The sequence below is a fragment of the Vicia villosa genome, unplaced genomic scaffold, assembly GCF_029867415.1.
Source record: "Vicia villosa cultivar HV-30 ecotype Madison, WI unplaced genomic scaffold, Vvil1.0 ctg.000547F_1_1, whole genome shotgun sequence".
Lineage (NCBI taxonomy): Eukaryota > Viridiplantae > Streptophyta > Magnoliopsida > Fabales > Fabaceae > Vicia > Vicia villosa.
The window spans coordinates 489,304-497,978 of record NW_026705251.1 but is presented as its reverse complement, the minus strand read 5'-3'; the positions used below and the strand labels follow the sequence as shown (position 1 = coordinate 497,978).

General features: G+C 25.5%; 2 long non-coding RNA genes across 2 annotated transcripts; one reads left to right on the top strand and one right to left on the bottom strand.

The window, feature by feature from the left end:
* Positions 1–275: 275 nt before the first annotated feature.
* Positions 276–784, bottom strand: LOC131629305 (uncharacterized). The gene is made up of 2 exons (XR_009292010.1): positions 479–784; positions 276–390 (listed from the first exon to the last, which is right to left on the bottom strand). It is a non-coding gene; the product is annotated as an uncharacterized LOC131629305 (long non-coding RNA).
* A 5,411-nt stretch (positions 785–6,195) lies between these two features.
* On the top strand, positions 6,196–8,192 carry LOC131629304 (uncharacterized). Its single transcript, XR_009292009.1, has 3 exons — positions 6,196–6,568; positions 6,650–7,270; positions 7,937–8,192. It is a non-coding gene; the product is annotated as an uncharacterized LOC131629304 (long non-coding RNA).
* Positions 8,193–8,675: the final 483 nt, after the last annotated feature.

The window sequence follows — 8,675 nt, the reverse complement described above, 5'->3', positions numbered from 1 at the left end:
ATTCATAAATAGACAGGCACAATACATTAGTATGACGGATAATGGCCATGCCCATAATGTGGCCTGGTTAGCCATAAGAGAATGAAACAATACATGGATTGTAATCATGTAATAATACTAAATACATATATTTCTTAGAATTCTATGTGTTTTATGAATCAAACATCATAAAAAAAAAAAAAAAATAAACAAAACTTCCGAAAATTGTTTATTAAAATATAAAGACAAAGACATGGTGAGTTATAAATATTTATGTAAATTTTGCAAAATATCAATTTCTCAATTACATTTTATTGCATATGATCTCATAAAGCATACACGAAATTTATTTATTATTGCTAGAATATATCAAGGATGAAGTAGTGTATGTATGCATCAGTACTCCAGCTCCTACAAAATAAAATAAAAACTTTTTATATATTTTATTTTGTAAATAAATTTAAATTAAATTTTACGATAAACAAAATAGGAAAATAACCTTGTCATGCAAAGAAATATGATACTAGCAAAATTTTTTTCTACAATCTGCCACACACGCATCAAAATCACGGACTGGAGGATTTCTATTACACATATCAGGACACCTTATACAATAAGGTTCATTACCATTGTTAGAATTTAATTCTCGAGATTGAGAGATGCTTTCAGCTTGTACAATAATAAACATTATCAGTAAGATCATCACAACAAAACTTTTAATTTGACCGACAGCCATCACTCTGCTCAAATTCAGTTCAAATTTGCAACGTTGTGATAATTCAAACTTTGCACAACACTCACTTTGCAAAATGTTTTAATTAGACTCTTATTTATAGGGCACATTCTTTTTTTTATTGAATTTATAAATTAGAATTTTTTTAAAGTACTTGGATATTTTATTAATAATATTTAAGACACATTAAAAGAAATGTACAAAAATACTATTTTTTTAATTATATATTTGAGTTAACTCTTATTAAATAATCAATTACAATCCATAATATTTTATAACTTATATTATTTTTTATCGTATTAATAATTAGCATTTTTTAATCCTTTAGATAAAATTGTTGTGGTGAGAAAGAGTTTTGCAACCTATTGTGTTTCTTCTCTAATCGATGAATTAGCCTCTATAGTTTCTCGCATTATATATTAAAATTCTAAGTATTTTGCCCCCTAAGAGGAAAAATTGTCCACCTGTAAAATTAATTTTTTTGATTTACCCACCTGATTTTTATACGTTTAGGGGGGTGCCCAAAAATTATAAGGGGGTAATCCAATTTTTTTTAAAGGGGTGTAAATCAAAACTCGTCTATATGACAGGGGGATAAACGACTATTAACCCTTAAATCTATACATACATACATACATATATATATATATATATATATATATATATATATATATATATATATATATATATATATATATATATATATATATATATATATATATATATATATATATATATATATATATATATATGGGGACGACTCAGGTGAGAACACTTGGTTATTATGAGAAATGAGAACAATGAATCACTACCATTAAATTTTGATTTTGTTGATTTTAATGGATTGGATTGGTTTCTTTTTCTATGATCCTTAATATTTATTTTAAATCAAAATAGAAATAAAAACCAATCTAGTCCATTAAAATCCACAAAATCAAAATTTAATGGTCGTGATTCATTGTTCTCATTTCTCATAATAACCAAGTGTTCTCACTTGAGTCGTCCCCTATATATATATATATATATATATATATATATATATATATATATGAGGAGGGTTCAAATTACACCAATAAATTACACTTATTGTTACACTCTTTTATAACCATTGATTGTATTTTAATCTAACGGTTATTAAATAACCTCTTTTGGACTCATCATTGACACGATTCTTTCTAAAGATAATTTCCTCTATTTTTGGTAATAAATAAAATATAATTTCCTAAATATTTATTAAATCCAAATATTAAAATTCTTAAATACTTATAAAAAAATTTATTGATTATTAATAAAAAAAATACTTTCTTCTTATTTTTAATATAATCTCAACTTTTGTATTTTTTTTATATTAACTTTTATTATATTATATTCAACTAAGGTAAATAATAAATTATGATTTTAAATATTTCTTAAAAAATAATAATTTTTTATAAAAAAAAAATATTCTTAATTTGAAACTAATTTCTATGTAATGTCCATATTTGTTGTTTAATTAATATTAATATTCCACTTCCGCGCGTCCTTTTAGAAAAGGTTGATTGTTTACAAAATACAATTAATTTAAATTGCAAAAGGTGTAATATATTACTTTCCCCGTTTTCTTTTATATACAACTTTAACTTTTTGACTAATTTAAAAGTTATTCATTTAGATTATAAATTGACTAGATTCACTAATTATTCAATAAATCTAAAAAGGTAAATTTGCTTATAATTTATGCCTAAGGATGTTATATAACAGAGGAGGGATTAAATTACACCAATAAGTTACACTAATTGTTACACTCTTTTATAACCATTGATTGTACTTTAATCTAACGGTTATTAAATGACCTCTTTTGGATTCATCATTTACATGATTCTTTCTAAAGATAGTTTCATCTATTTTTGGTAACAAATAAAAAATAATTTTTTAAATATTTAATCAATCAAAATATTATATTTCTTAAATACTTCTAAAAAAATTATTGATTATTAATAAAAAAAAATTCTTCTTATTTTTAAAATAATCTTACTTTTTGTATTTTCTTTATATTAACTTTTATTATATTCAACTAAAGCAAATAATGAATTATAATTCTAAATATTTCTAAAAAAATCATAATTCTGAATAAATATAGATTTTTTTTATAATTTAAAACGAATTTCTTTTTTATTTAATTTCTTTAATGTTTTTAATACGATAATGTAATCTATTTAAAATTTATATATTTCATAGTGTGCTTTAAGTGAATAAATTTTTGTTTTACTTAGAAAATATTAATAAATATTAAAATTAACTTTTTATTTTAATTTTATCCACTTAAAACAAAATTATTTAATTTATCTTAAATAAAACAATATTCATTCCTTAAAATACACAATAAAACTTACAAGTTTTTAAATAAATTTAAATTTTTTATTAAAAAACATAAAATGAACAAAATAAAATAGTAAGTAATGTGTATAATTATTATAATGTAAATCGGGAAAAAAATTTAGTGAACCTTTTATTGAAATTAATTTATATCGTTTTTATTTATTTTATTCAAAACTAAAACATTATATACTCTTTACTCATTGTTTAGTTATATTTTCTTCATACATTTTTTTAAATATTATTCCAAACTATTGTTTAAAAAGTATTAGTTGAATTTAAATATAATAGAACTTGATTTAAAGAAAAACGTGAATCAAATTTTGTTTTGTTTAGAAAATATTATTAAATATTAAAATTCAGTTTTTTTTAATTTCTTATCCATTTAAAACAATATTTACCCACTTAAAATACACAGTGAAATTTATAAGTTTTAAAATAAATAACAAAATTGTATGAAATAACATTAAAGAAAAAATAAAATAGTGAATAAAATGTACTTAATAATTATATTGTTATCAAAAAATTATCACTTACTATAGAAAATGTACATAATAAAATGTACAAAATCGTATTGAAAACACTAAAGAAATTACATAAAAAAGAAATTAGTTTCAAATTAAGAATACTTTTTTTTATTAAAAATTATGATTTTTTAAGAAATATTTAAAATCATAATTTATTATTTACTTTAGTTGAATATAATATAATAAAAGTTAATATAAAAAAAATACAAAAGTTGAGATTATTTTAAAAATAAGAAGAAAGTATTTTTTTTATTAATAATCAATAAATTTTTTTATAAGTATTTAAGAATTTTAATTTTTGGATTTAATAAATATTTAGGAAATTATATTTTATTTATTACCAAAAATAGAGGAAATTATTTTTAGAAAGAATCGTGTCAATGATGAGTCCAAAAGAGTGTAACAATAAGTGTAACTTATTGGTGTAATTTGATCCCTCCTCATATATATATATATATATATATATATATATATATATATATATATATATATATATATATATATATATATATATATATATATATATATATATATATATATATATATATATATATATATATATATGAGGAGGGATCAAATTACACCCGAAGAGTTACACCACGAGTTACACTCGTTCAATAACTACATCTCGAATTAATATTTTTTAAATTCAACCGTTGGATTGAAACATAATATCATATAGATCATACCTATAAAGTTTGAGCTTAATCTATAATGATTTACTATATCGTCAAGATATCCAAAGATTAACGTCAAAATAAGCTTTCATATAACGTTAATTTTGATGTAATTCAATGACATAGTAAATCATTATAGATTAAGCTCAAACTTTATAGATATGATCTATATGATATTATGTTTCAATCCAACGGTTGAATTTAAAAAATATTAATTCGAGATGTAGTTATTGAATGAGTGTAACTCATGGTGTAACTCTTCGGGTGTAATTTGATCCCTCCTCTCTATATATATATATATATATATATATATATATATATATATATATATATATATATATATATATATATATATATATATATATATATATATATATATATATATATATCTAAGAAGATGAAATCATATGAAAATTAAAGATAGTCTATATAGAAAATATAAATAAGACATAAATAGAAAATAAGTTTTGATGAGATCTCCATATTTAACTAAGTTTTTATAATATTTTTAAGAAAAATTCTTCATTTACAAAAAAACATAAATATAATATACTTAAATTATTTATCTTTTATTAAGTTAAGAACAAAACTATAATTTATTTTTTATAAACCAACTAAAAAATTGTTTATTTTTAAATTTAATTTTTTTTTTGTATTTTTAGATTTTAAAAAACATTAGCAGATAGGACTCAACTGTTATCCAATGTATTCCAGTTGTACGCACTGAGATAAGAGACATGAGATAGGCACATGGAGAAAAAAAAATGAGAGATACGTGTATCCATTTATATAGTTTAGAAACAATAATTTTAAATTATTATTTTTTAATTAATAGTAATAAATAAAAATGGTAGTATGACGATAAATTCTGAATGTTTGAAAAGATAATATCAATAGTTGCCAAATATTTTTTTATTCTTTTCTTCGAAAGACAAATATAATCTAAAATATTAAAAATCTTCCATCTTAAAAAGACAAATATTTAGTTTCTATTTGATTCTAATATTTGCTTTCTTCTATTTTTTTATTACATTTTTTGAGCTTCTATTATTCACATATTTTATAATAAAATTGTATTTTGTAGTAAAATAATCATATTGATTTAAATGTTTTTACGGGTACCAGACATTTTTCTATATATTTAATTATTATTTTTTTACCGGTATCGGACATTTTTCAATATCTTTAGATTATTATTTTTTCACGAGTACCAGAATTTTTCTAAACATTCAATTATTATTTTTTCACGGGTGCCGAACATTTTTCTATATATTAAATGATTATTTTTTCACGGGTACCAGACATTTTTCTAAATATTTAATTATTATTTTTTCACGGGTACCAGACATTTTTCTATACATTCAATTATTATTTTTTCACGGGTACCAACATTTTTTTAAAAATTCATTTATTATTTTTTAAAGGGTACCAAACATTTTTCTAAACATTCAATTATTATTTTTTCACAGGTACCAAAATTTTTCTATACATTTAATTATTATTTTTTTCACAGGTACCCGACATTTTTCTATACATACAATTATTATTTTTTCACGGGTATCAGACATTTTTTTTAAAATTCATTTATTATTTTTTAAAGGGTACCAGACATTTTTCTAAACATTTAATTATTATTTTTTCACAGGTACCGAAATTTTTTCTATACATTCAATTATTATTTTTTTCACACGTAGCCGACATTTTTCTATACATTCAATTATTAATTTTTTACGGGTACCAGACATTTTTCTATACATTCAATTTTTTTTTTACAGCTACCGAATATTTTTCTAAAAAAATATACATCTGAAACAAATGCGCGTCCCGTACCAGAACCCGTGCGAGCGCACGGGTTTATTACTAGTTAACCCAAAAAAAATTAAAAAGAAATTAAATTAAATAAATAAAATGGGAAAGGGAGTAGGGTTCGGGAGGTATGACCTTTCGGCTTCTATCGTGAACTCAGAGAAACTCAGAGTTCTCTCCCTCCCTAACTCAGCGGCGCGACTCCTTCTCTCCGATCAAATCACCGGCCACCATGGATCAAGAACACGAAACCGTTATCGTCATCTCGTCTCTCTACTTCACCACTCTCGCATATCTCTGATTCAATCTCCGACTTCGATCCAAGCAACATGATAAAAACAAAACGATGATGAACGCTGCGTGAATACTGCGATTGGGAGCTGAAGATGCGTGGAGATGATGATGTTGATGAATGTATAGAGAAGTTGATTGATTGGAGATGATGGTGAGTCTGAAGGTGAATTCGATTCAGAGAAGTTTGAAGATTACAGGTAGCTGTACTTTGCTTCACATTTTTGCTATGACCCGAATCCTTCTCCTCACCTTTCTGGTTTTCTGTTTTGTTGATGAAGTTCTTGCGTGTCGTAGTTGAGGAATCGTCCACAGCGAACGATGACAATGATGATTGAAGTGTCGATTGATGGAATTGGAGAATGACGTGAAGTTGAAGGTTGAACTCGATTCAGATGCTAAAGATGATGATGGAGGCTTCGGTTGGAGGTTGTTTGAAGGTTGAATGGATTGAAGAAGATAAAAGTGATTGAAATCTGAATTTTTCTGTTATGGTTCTTGGTGAATGATGAAGAAGGTTTGAATGTGAAGAGGTTTTGTGAGTGTGGAGAAGATGAAGAAGGTTCAGAGAGAGAAGGATGAAGGTCCTGTTCAAGCGTTGGCGATTGCAGAGCTCCAAGTTTTATTACAGGTTCTGAGTTTTTTTTTTGTGCGATGAAGATAGAATCAAAGGGGATGAAGGTTGATGATTGAATGAAGAGGTGAAGGATTCTGAAGGTGAAGAACACTGGATCGGTGATGATGATTGTTGAATTGGGAGAGAAAGATTGAAGATGATGAAGATCGGAGAAGAAATGTGGATGAAGATAGTGCAGAGATGTGTGAAAATGGTGGAGCCCTGAAGAATGTAGCAGTGCTCTGTTATATAGAGATTGAAGATGAAGAGAATTCCAGGTTATGAGGTGAGTTCAACTCTTGATTTCAGTTAATTCCTTCTCCTCCTTTTTTGTGTCAAAATTCTGTTATCTTTTAGAGTTTTGTAACCGACTTTGGGAAGTTAGTTAGGGTTGTTATAGGTTGTTACAAGACTGCTTTTTCTGTTATAAAAATTGGTTAGAGGTGCTGTTATAAAACTGCTTAGGAAGTTAGTTACAAATCTGTTTTTGGTGGTTATAAGTTGGTTATTAGTTTGGTTATGAGCTGTTAGTTGTTGATTCTGTTTTGAGGTTTATAGGAAGTGAGTGAAGTGGATTGCTGTTAGTGATAATCAATCCCTCTTAGCAATGAGTTTGGGAGCTGACAGTTAGATGTTAATAGGGTTAGGTTCTGTTGACAATGAATTGAATATGTATGGTAGGATCTATTTCTTTGTAATGAACTCAGTGAGGTTGTTAAGGGGCTGTGCAGTGTGGTTATGGATTAATTCTGATTTTTCTATGTGGACTTGGTATTGAGTGTGTGGATGATTGAACTGAATGCAGTAGGCTAATTGAATGTTAGGTTGTAAGGAACTGTTAATAATGTTAAGTAGGTGGCTGTTAGTGTTGAGTTGGTTTGGATATGTACAACTGGAATGTGTGTGTGGATTAATGCTTTGACTAACATTTTGATTTTTTTGTATGGTGCAGGTTCAAAGCTAACTGATTTTGGACATGAATGAGGAGCAAGGATATGGAGGAGATTGAAGCTTGGTGGAAGCATGAAGATGTGATCATGATGAAGTGTAGGATTAGGATAGGGTGTTTGATTTTGGTTGACTTAGGTTAAAAATCTGTATCTTTATAGCTTTTTTCTTCAATGTAATGTGTAATAGACACCTTTTTTTGGATTTTGTACCAAACAACTCTTAAGTTTCAATCTGATTGGATTTTGGTTGATTTGAAATGGTTAATCTTGGATGTTGAACTTGATTTATGATAAGAATTGGTAGATGTTCTGAGTTTGGTATCAAAATTGGTCTCGAATGACTTGTGAGTGAATGAAAGTTTATTGCCAATTGTAGCTTGTCCTTCGAATCAATTGTATACTTTTCATAAGTCAATGAAAGTTTATTGCCAATTGTAGCTTGTCCTTCGAATCAATTGTATACTTTTCATAGTTCCATAATAATTAGAACACTCCTGATTGAATCTTAAATTCATAATAATTTGTTCTAGAAGCGACTTTAATATGCATAAGACTTTAACTTGATGTATCAGAAGATAGATAAACTCATCATCCTATTACACAAACCATGAGTCATTTTCTGTATCTCAATCAGCTTTAGGAACCCCCTTGAATTGATGAAAGATAGAATAGGGAAAATATGGTCAGAGAAAATCACAACGAGTCCCAAATTAATCCTTACATCCATGATCCTTGCTCTCA